At 39.2% G+C, this 10,728-nt stretch overlaps 1 pseudogene; it reads right to left on the bottom strand.

The window, feature by feature from the left end:
* Positions 1-8,666: 8,666 nt before the first annotated feature.
* On the bottom strand, positions 8,667-9,083 carry LOC136122900 (small ribosomal subunit protein uS12m pseudogene; annotated as a pseudogene).
* Between the last annotated feature and the right edge of the window lie 1,645 nt (positions 9,084-10,728).

The following is a 10,728-nucleotide window of genomic DNA, read 5'->3' on the forward strand; positions in this document are numbered from 1 at the left end:
ACACCACAAAATTCCATTCACACCTGAAACATCTCACCTTAAACTGCTTATCTAGATAGCTTTCAATTTTCCACAGTCTCTGAGGTATAATCTGTCACTAGGGAGGATGCCTCCCTACCTTTTTATTTTCTTCTAGATATTGCAGTGTTACCAGGCCTCCCTTTAAAAATATTGCAAAGTTGGGTCTGGAAGAAAATGATACCATTTGTAGCTATTACTGGAAAAGTTTGTCATCACCTCAGTAATATTCCTCCTGGTTATTTCATACCTTGGCAGTGGTATGCCCTTCTAAAAACATAAGTAATGGAATTGAACTCTCCCCAAGTATTCCTTAAGAACCTATTTTTGTTCTTAAAACTTTCTCCCTTAGATTTTGTCCTTAGTTCAAAAGTCTCTTCTTGTCTATATTCTGTCAGAGATGCACAGAAAATGTTTTTTGTAGTGCAAATGTTTTAAAGGTATTCATTATGTGGCAGAGATATTAAGAGTCTTCACAGAGTAACCCTCATCAGCTAATGGGCCCTAGTAGGATGAGCTTGTAGAAGTCACTGGAATACACAGTGTTGGAGAAATTTATAGCCAGTCTATCAGCAGGATGTATTAGACATTTAGTCATGAACTAGGTACCTAATTCAGAGCTGACAAAAAGTAAAATCCATAACAATCCCTCACAAGGAGTAGTTTCAGGAAAAACACCACTTCTCTGTAAGGCCTTAGATACCTATAACTGGAAGTCTTGTTCCTGGATTTGTATGAGAAAGAAGATGTTTGCGATATTTAAAGAGTCTCTCTAGTAATTCCTGACATTGCATGATTCTAAAATGTATTCTGTTAGTTCCAAAGAAGCAGCTCTTTTTTAACAGAACTATAATTTTTTTAACTGATTGTCTTGGCATGACCTTGCAAGATACAAGTCAAGATATAGGGAAAGAACTCAAAGTACATTAAGGAAAAAGATAAAACTAAATTTAAAGCTATATAATAATATTTACATCGCATTTACTATGGGTCAGCCACTGTTCTCAACAATTCATGTATTTTAACCCATGTAATCCTCTCAAGAAGTCTATGAGCTGAGTTTTACTATAATCCCATTATTCACATGTGGATACTCAAACACAGAAACCAGCTTACAGTAACAGAGAGCAATGATTTCAACCCAGGGAGCCTGGCTCCAGAGATGGGCTCATAAACATTACACTCACCACATTGTCTCTTAATACCTTTCATCATGCCTCTACATGCTCAAGAGCACAAAATTCAGGGCTGATCCAAGTGCAACTATAACAAGACATTTCTTGAATTAACACTGATCCACTAGATCTATCAATGAGAACAGGTAGAATAAGCAGTGCTAGGACGGGAAAAATCAAAAAGCAAGGAAGCATGACATAATATCAAAACAAAAAGATGCCAGTTTAACTCAAAATACAATTTTTAAATTATCATTAAGGACTATAAATATTTAAACAGAGCCAGAAAAAATGCCCAAAAATTATTAAAATGAAATTTTTAGAGGAAAAACATCAGTGGAGAAAAAAAACCCTGACTTTAGCTTCCTGCTGAAGGCCTCAGAAAAGGCCTTCTGCCACATGAAAAAAATAAATGTATTGAAGATGCCAACTGTTGTGCTTTGTTTAAAGATAAATTTCAAATATTTGACTTAGGTCTATAGTACAGAGACTCAATATTATTCAGTCATCATCGATATATCTGTCCTAGCAAAGACATAATTTTCTAGCACATAAAATACATTTTAAAATAATATGCTTTAAAATATATTAGAAGAGCAATGATACCAGTATAATTCTTATATTTATTCAGTGTATCCCTAAGCCCAGTGCTGTCAGTTTCAAATGCAAAGCCTGTCATACTAATTTGTTTTTATTCCTCTAGCATGAGATATTCTATTAGGCATTGCCTTAGTCTAAAGGTTGAGTGAATGTACTTTTAAAAATCAACACATGAAGAAGGCTATTTCATCTAGTTAGATTAATCGTCACCCAATGAATACACAGGGAGTTGCTTCAGAGTCATAAATCCAGCTCTTAGTAGGTATTTAACCAATATTTCTTGCATGAATTAATAAATTTATCTGGCCACCAAAGCAGGAAAGCAGAGTGTGTTTTCCTTGAACACGATGACATAGGAACTTGGGTTTCACTCTCAACTTCATATTGAAGGCTAGCAGAATATGCCACCACCAAATATGCCACTTTGGCATAAGAATTATTTTGAGCTGAAGGCAATTGAGCAGCAAGTATAAGAAAAGCTCTCTGCCCTCCCCCATTTGCCTAAAAGAACATAAATTTATAAAGGTGTCCCTCTCCTCTCTCTATCAGGAAAGGACAGAAGTTAATCCCCATAGATAATTCTAGACCCTTATAAGCCCAGAGACAGCACCAGGAAAATCTACATAACAAACCTTATTAACTAGTCCTTATCTTCCATTAGTTCCCCAGTATATCTACCTTTCTACAATTTGCCCCGCTAGGAACTCAAAGTCATTTTCCTTTGTCTTATTACTTCTGTAAAATTTTATTTTTCTGTTGTTAAGATAAGCCTAGGTTCTAGCCTTTGAGTTACTCATCACTGAGTACTTCCGTGTGTGTGCAATGCACTTGTTAGTAAACTTGTATGGTTTTCTCTCATCATCAAGTCTTACTTGCAGGGTTCTCTGCTCAATGAATCTAAGATGGGTAGAGGAACAAGAAAAGGTTTCCTTCCCTATACTACTAAAGTGAAACATAAAAATAGAGAGGGGAGATCACAAAAACACAATAAAATAAAATGAAAGGCCAATTATTTACAAGAAACCAGTGTTTTACTCAATGAAGTCATTTCATTGATTAAAAACACACGAACAATTGGTATTACTGGCCGATTCAACCTCTTTTCTTAAAATTTTTTTCATTTTTCATACAATTTTTAAAGGTTACAGGTACAACCTCTTGAACTGGAATGAGGCACCTCTAACAGTCCTCAGCTCAGGGATAATAAAAGTACAATGATTTGCATGTAGCTTGGAGCTGTTGGAAACTCTATTCCTCAAACTTCTTTTTGCCTGTGAAACCATGGACCACCCAATTTGTACCTTCAATGTACTGGGGCCACAGACCTTCCTCCCAAAGTGGGTATTAAAACAAAGCTGAGAGGAGAGGATAGAGGCAGGAGAAAAGACTGCACTCTAGACACAGAGTGGCTGACAGCTGGCTCGTGCGGGATGATGTGTCTAGAAAAAGGTACTTCCCTAAAGGTTCATTGTCTTTTCAATTTTCAAAACTTTGAAAATCTGGATGTCAGAACTTGGATGTCAGTATCCTGTTAGTGGTATTGTAAACCTCAGAATATTTTCTATTCCTTCAAGATTCATTAGGCCTCCACACCATGCAGTTATGCTACTGTAGGAAAATTTGTTCCCAGGCCTAGATATGGATTGGCTTTTTTACATTTTCTAAAATAAGTATTTTCAAAAGGGGTGGTACTGCCCCTTTGGGGGACAGACAGGGATATGTGAAAACCTTTGGGATTGTCACCATCATTTTCAGAGGGTCACTACTGTTATTTTGTTTGGGAAATGGGGACGTCAAATGTCCTGCTGTATGTGAAACAATCCAGCACAATAAACAATAATCTACCCAAAATGCCAATAGTGCTCTGTTGAGAAACCCAAACCCTAGAACATAAGTCATTACCTGAAATGTCACACAGAGGCTTAAGATGTAAAATGGATAAAAGCAAAGCCCAATAATGAAATAACAAAATTTTGGTGGAATGCCCTAAAAATCACAAAGAAAATAAAAAGTCTCACTCTCACCCAGTATTATTTAGTGCTATTCCTGAAATTCTGACTATGCGTAAGGATGGGAAAGGGAAAAAAGAATTCCTTAAAAATTGTTAAAAAGAATCTCTTGGGGGCTTCCCTGGTGGCACAGTGCTTAAGAATCTGCCTGCCAATGCAGGGGACACGGGTTCGAGCCCTGGTCTGGGAAGATCTCATAAGCCGCAGAGCAACTAAGCCCGTGCGCCACAAGTACTAAGCCTCTGCTCTAGAGCCCACGAGTCACAACTACTGAAGCCCGCGCGCCTAAAGCCCATGCTCAGCAACAAGAGAAACCAGTGCAATGAGAAGCCAGCGCACTGCAATGAAGAGTAGCCCCCACTCGCTGCAACTAGAGAAAGCCCACGTGCAGCAATGAAGACCCAATGCAGCCAAAAATAAATTAATTAATTTAAAAAATAATAATCTCTTGATACAGATATACTCCGTTAATAGGAACCCAATGAACCAATAATAACAGGAAAAATCAAATGGTAAGGTAATTCACAATAACAATAAAAATACAAAATGCCTAGGAATAGCCTTGACTAGAAAAGTAGGACCAATCTGAAGAAGATAGCGGAAAGAAAATTTGAATATAGAAGACATCATTGACATATAGAACAATAAATGAAAAGTCATGTGCTCTTTACCAGGTAAATTATTGTTCTTCGATAGTTGCACTCTATATTTCTTTCTCCCCCTCCCCCTCCCCCTCCCCCCCTCCTCCTTTTTCCCACTTTACAAAATTATTGCTGCATATATCTGGGAGAATAAGAAGGAAACTGTTATATAATGAAGCATTTGTTTGATCTTGGTGTCTGATTCCTGGGAATGAGCCTCTAAATCTTTGGAATTTCCCGAGTGATAGAAATGCCTTTGTTGGTGAACCCATCAGCCACACCTGAGTTATGCTAATGAGACAACTCATGGAAGACCCCAAGTTAACTTCAGGATGGGAGCTGGTCATTCCAGAAATACCAACTATATTTTAGAGAATTGAGACTTTGAACCACATGATGTCAACTCAGTGTCGAACCTCTGAGAAGGGGAGGAGTGGCCAATGATTTGATCAACCATTCCTATATAATGAAAGCCCAGTAAAAACTCTGAAGCCTGAGCGAGCTCCTGTGGTTGGTTATCATACACTGATGTGCCAAGAGAGTGGCACATTCTAAAGACACAGAAGCTTCATGTTTAGGATTCTCCCAGACTTCATCCTATGCCTGTCCCTCTTTGGCTGGTCCTCATTTGTATCCTTTATAATAGAACTGTAACTGTAAGTGTAATGCTTCCCTGAGTTCTGTAAGTCATTCTATTAAGTTGTTGAACCTGAAGGGGTAGTGGGAACCCGTGAGTTTGCAGCTGGTCAGAGATGTAGGTGACCTGAGAACTCTGGAGCTTGTGGCTGGTGTCTGAAGTGAGGGGAGTCTTGTGGAGGACTGCTTAATCTGTGGAGTCTGCACTCATTCTGGGTAGTCAGTGTCAGAATTGCATTGCAGAAACAATAACAAATAAAATTTTTAGTTCAGGTGGTAAAATTAATTATATCCTTATATAAGGCAGAAATTATTTCTGTCTCATTGAGCTGCCTGTTTATTCTGAAAGACTTTATTTCAAAGGACGAATCCCAAACCAATATTCCCTTGTACTGAAGATAACTCTCCATAGGTCTCTTGTGATTCTGCACATCCTCTGAGCAAAGATTGACTTGGTTCTGGACTATCATTTCAAGGATGTTTGTACAGCAGTCTTGGAAGATAGGGATAGTGTTTCCCAGCAGAGTAAAAAACAGACATGCTTATTAACCATTATAGAAGCTTTCTCTAAGCTCAAGTTTTCTCAAGTGCAGCCCACTGTGTATGCCGATGTCACCTTTTCATGTTATCTTGTGGAAATTGGGGCTCAAAGAACTGGCACAAAATAATTTTGATTCTTTGGCTACTGATACTGCTACGAATAATAAAATCTTTTGTCTTAGACCCAGGAGTCTTGAGTGTTCTACTAGCATCCATGAAACTGTGACAGACTAATTTTTTAATTTGCAGGTAGCATAATATCTCTGTACTCGTCATTGTTCTTGACACATTGGTCCTCTTGCACCTGCCTTAACACAGGTTTTCTGGCAAAGCATCATAGCTACTCCAGCCCTATCTTCCCCCAAAAACAAACATGAATATGGTCTCAGGTGCATTTACTCTGGTGACATCTCAGGAAGCTAAAAGTAGTTAAGGATCTTTCCAACAGAGTGGCACAGAAAACATTTGGGACATTTATTGAAAATTGAATAAAATTGAAAATGATTGGAAATATTGGGTTAAATCGAATTTATAAACTGAGGTGTAAGAGAAAAAGGATTTGAGTTATGTGATATCAAATTTGGGGGTTGGGTAAGAAATATTAATGTGATTTAGTTAACTCAAAAAAATAAAAAATGTATGAATGAATGACTCACTGATTTATATACAGATATTTATAGATAGGGAGAGAGGTAAGTAGATGATAGATTGATATTTAGATAGATGATAGATATTTAGATAGATAGATGCAAAGATAGATTCATGAATGTTCTCTAAAATCTAAGGGCAGTAATGGTGTTGAGTTCATGGGCATTACAGCTAAGAAACTAAGATGAAGCCCAGAAAACACTAAATGGTCAATTTATTATAAGTACATTCTTATTTATTCAGTTGGAGACATATACATTTAGTATCTGACAAGCCTGGGCATGAGTGCACATAAAATTAATGTGGAGCATTCATGGCTAGAAAGAAATACTATTTCTAAACCTGGAAGTTGAGAATAAAAGTGTCAGTAATTCAGGTCTTCCTCTCTGTGAAACTAACTTGGTAGGAATCCTAACTAAGGGAGTCTAACATAACCCATGTTGTATAAGAACAACTATTAATCTGTCCTCATCTTCATGTAAAAAATGTTCGGACCAAATGAGTGCCACAATCCCTTGTGGAAAATGAGTCTAGTCACTTGATCACCTTGACCATTATGAAAATCATGAAAACCAAAATGATACCAGTTTTTGAATAGCAGTGTATTTTTCCTAAAGCTTGATGTTTGTATTTGGAATGCAAATCTTTTGCTCTGGTTAGAGTTGGCGAAATTGGCCTTTCTGGTATGACTTCTGACCCTGTTAATAAATTACTTTCAGATTCCCAAAGATAATACCTACCTAGTTCAGTGAATTATCAAGTCCCTTGTTAATCAAATCTTTTAAAAGCAGCTACAAAACTGATTGGGGCAGGAGGTACAGAAAGAGGATGGTGTAGAGGGCATAAACAGTATAAATTACCCAGTTTTCTTAAAGAGCTTTCATCAAACAGGCAAGATAAGATCAGGGAAAACGCAAAAAATGCTGTATATAATTAATGATGAAAATTCTGATAGTCCAAGAGCTGTAAAAGCAGATGGTGATGAAGAAAACTGTAAATAACTTGGAAGGAAAGGCCTCTTAGAGAAGGCAAGACTTTAAACTTTTGAGAGAACTTGAAGGGTGAAGGAGATAAAAATGGAGGTAAAGTTACAGAGAAAGGAAGAATAAATATAGGACTAGGAAGGAGAATAGCATGCCTGGGTTTGAGGATTACTTTTAAGGAGTAGAGGGAAAATCAGTCAATTTATAGGATGAGCCTTAAATTGTAAGCACAGGAAATTAGATTTGGTGTGGTAAGAACTAAGAAGACACCATAGACTATAGAGCAGAGGGGTTTTTTTGTTTGTTTTTGTGTGTTTTTTTTGCGGTACGCGGGCCTCTCACTGTTGTGGCTTCTCCCGTTGCGGAGCACAGGCTTCGGACGCGCAGGCTCAGCGGCCATGGCTCACGGGCCCAGGCGCTCCGCGGCATACGGGATCTTCCCGGACCGGGGCACGAACCCATGTCCCCTGCATCGGCAGGCAGACCCTCAACCACTGTGCCACCAGAGAAGCCCTAGAGCAGAGTTTTAAGTTTTTTTAAAACCTGTCAACTTAGAATTCTTCACCCAGGAAAAATACCTTTCAAAACAAAGGTAAAATTAAGACTTTTCTGAAATACAAAAGCTGGAAGAATTCATCGCTAGTAAACTTTTTGCTCTGAGAAATATTAAAGTCTTTTAAGCAGAAGGAAAATGACACCAGATGAAAGTATGGATCCATGCAAAGGAATGAGAAGCAACAGAAATAGTAATTACATAAGTGGAAAGACTTTATTATTATTTAAATGTGTTTAAAAGCTAACAGACTGTTTAAAGAAAAAATAATAGCAGTATATGATGTGTAACATACGTAGAAGTGAAATATATGATAACAGTGTCACAAAGGCCAGGTAAGGGAGATATGGAAGTATACTACTGTGAAGTTCATTTTTGTTGTTGTTATGCACATAAAGCCTCTAGTTTAATCTTCACCAAATCCAATAAAGGGGATACTGCGAGTGGAGCTATTTTTTTCTGCAGGAGGAAACTGAGGTCAGAAGGGATGTCAGTGGCCAAGACCACACAGAGGGCGACTACCACACAAGGGGGTTCTGGTCACAACCTGGGTCGGGTGGGGGCGGGGCGGTGTCTCTGTGTATATTGCAGCCCCTTCCCAGTTGATGGCAGTACAGCAGAAGAGGTCCCTGGCATCAGCATGGAAATCAAGGGTGTTGGGAGAGGGGCGCCTTTTTTCTGATTCACAGCCAGGGCCACTATGGGTTAATGGTGGCCCTGATGGAAGAGGTGGCCAGGCTTTGAACCAGGGCCAGCTACTTCTAGAGCTGGAGTAGCTTCCCAAGGACACTGCAGGAGCCCCGTGGGGAAGGTTGTTGTTCTGCCGTGAACACCGCCGTATCCGGGGGGAGGTGGGGAGGGGGTCACTTTTTCTGCACGTGGCCACAGTTGTACTTGCTGCACACATCGGTGAACTTGACGCCTGGCAGGTCCTGCCTGCAGCTGCCCTGCACGAGCATGACGTGGTGCTCCTGTAGGCTGTGGACCTCTCCGGGAATGAAGCAGACAGCCTCCCGACCAGTGCTGAGCCGCACGTGGCTGCATTTGCGGTTGGCCGAGTTGGGCTTCTCAGGCTTGCAGATGAACGTGCTCAGGACCGTGCCCTTCAGCTGCTGCCGGCCAGCCCAGGGGCCCACTTTCGCAGGCGGATACTTCAGAGGTCCCTGGCGGTGCATCTGGTTCAGGGTGGCTGTGGGATGCGTGGCCCAAGGCAGGGAGGCCAGGGCTAGGCCATGATTTAGGAATGTGCTGAGGCCACAGAGAAGGCCGGACCAGGACATCCCGCCGCCTGCAACATCCCAACCCTAGCCGGGTCCACAGACACGTGGAATCCGGCCTGTCTCTGTTGTGAAGTTCTTATATTATACATGCAGTGGTATATCATTTAGGCAAATTGTGATAAGTTAAGCATGTATACTTTGAACCTACAGCAACCCTACACACACAGACACACACACATACATGCTCACACACGACAAAGAATTATAACTAAGCCAGTAAAAGAGATAAAATGAAATAATAAAAAATACTTAATCCAAAAGAAGTCAGAAAAAGCAATAAAGGGGAACAAAGAACGTATGGAAAAATAGAAAACAAATAATAAGATGATAGATTTGCACTCAACTATACCTATAATCACATTAATTATTAATGATCAAAGTACTCCAATTAAAAATTTGGATTTTAAAAAAGAGCAAGACCCAAATATATGCTGCTTAGAAGAAACCTACTTTAAATATAAAAACACAAATAGGCCAAAGCTAAAGGGTGGGAAAAGATATACTATGTGAGCATTAATCACAAATATTAGTGTAGATTTTAGAGCAAAGGATATTGTCAAGGATAAAGAGGTCCATTTAATAAATGATAAAGGACTCAATTCATTCAAAGGACATAGAATTCTAAATGGTTTCATGCCTAATAACAGAGCTGCAAGTTACATGAAGAAAAACATAAGTCTGTGAAGAAACATAGACAAACCCACAATTATAGATGGAGTTTTCAACACACCACTCAATAATTTATAGAACAGGTAGCCAGAAAATCAATAACAATATATTGATTTGAATAGCAAATCAATAACACTTGAATAACACTATCAACCAAATTGAGACTATTCCACCCAGAAACAAAAAAATACACATTTTTTCAACTGCACATTAAGCATTTACCAAAAATAAATCATATTCAGGGCAAAAAAACAAGTTTTATTAAACTAGGAAGGATTCATGTTATGCAAAATATGTTGTGTAGCCATGATGGAGTTAAATTAGAATCAATAATAGAAAGATATCTGAAAAAATACTTCAAAATAGCCCAGAAGTCAAAGAAGAAATGTTTTAAAAAACAGAAAATACTTTAAACTGAATGAAAATGTGGGATACAGCTAAAGGAATACTTAGGGGGAAATTATAGCAGCAATGGCCATATTTGAAAAGAAAAAAGGGAACAAATTAATAACTTCAATTTCTACATTAAGAAAAGTAAGTTAAACTCAAATTAAGGACTTCCCTGGTGGCACAGTGGTTAAGAATCCACCTGCCAATGCAGGGGACACTGGTTTGATCCCTGGTCCAGGAAGATCCCACATGCCACGGAGCAGCTAAACCCGTGCGCCACAACTACTGAGCCTGCGCTCTGGAGCCAGTGAGCCATAACTACTAAGCCCGCGTGCTACAACTACTGAAGCCCACACACCTAGAGCCTGTGCTCCACAACAAGAGAAGCCACCACAGTGAGAAGCCCGCACACTGCAACGAAGAGTAGCCCCTGCTTGCCGCGACTAGAGAAAGCCCTTGCACAGCAACAAAGACCCAACACAGCCCAAAAAACAAACAAACAAAAGAACCCCCACACACACACCACCAAAAACACCCAAAAAACAAGCAAACAAACAAAAAATTCAAATTAAGCAGAAGAAAGGAA

The sequence above is a fragment of the Phocoena phocoena genome, chromosome 4, assembly GCF_963924675.1.
Source record: "Phocoena phocoena chromosome 4, mPhoPho1.1, whole genome shotgun sequence".
NCBI classification, from domain to species: Eukaryota; Metazoa; Chordata; class Mammalia; order Artiodactyla; family Phocoenidae; genus Phocoena; species Phocoena phocoena.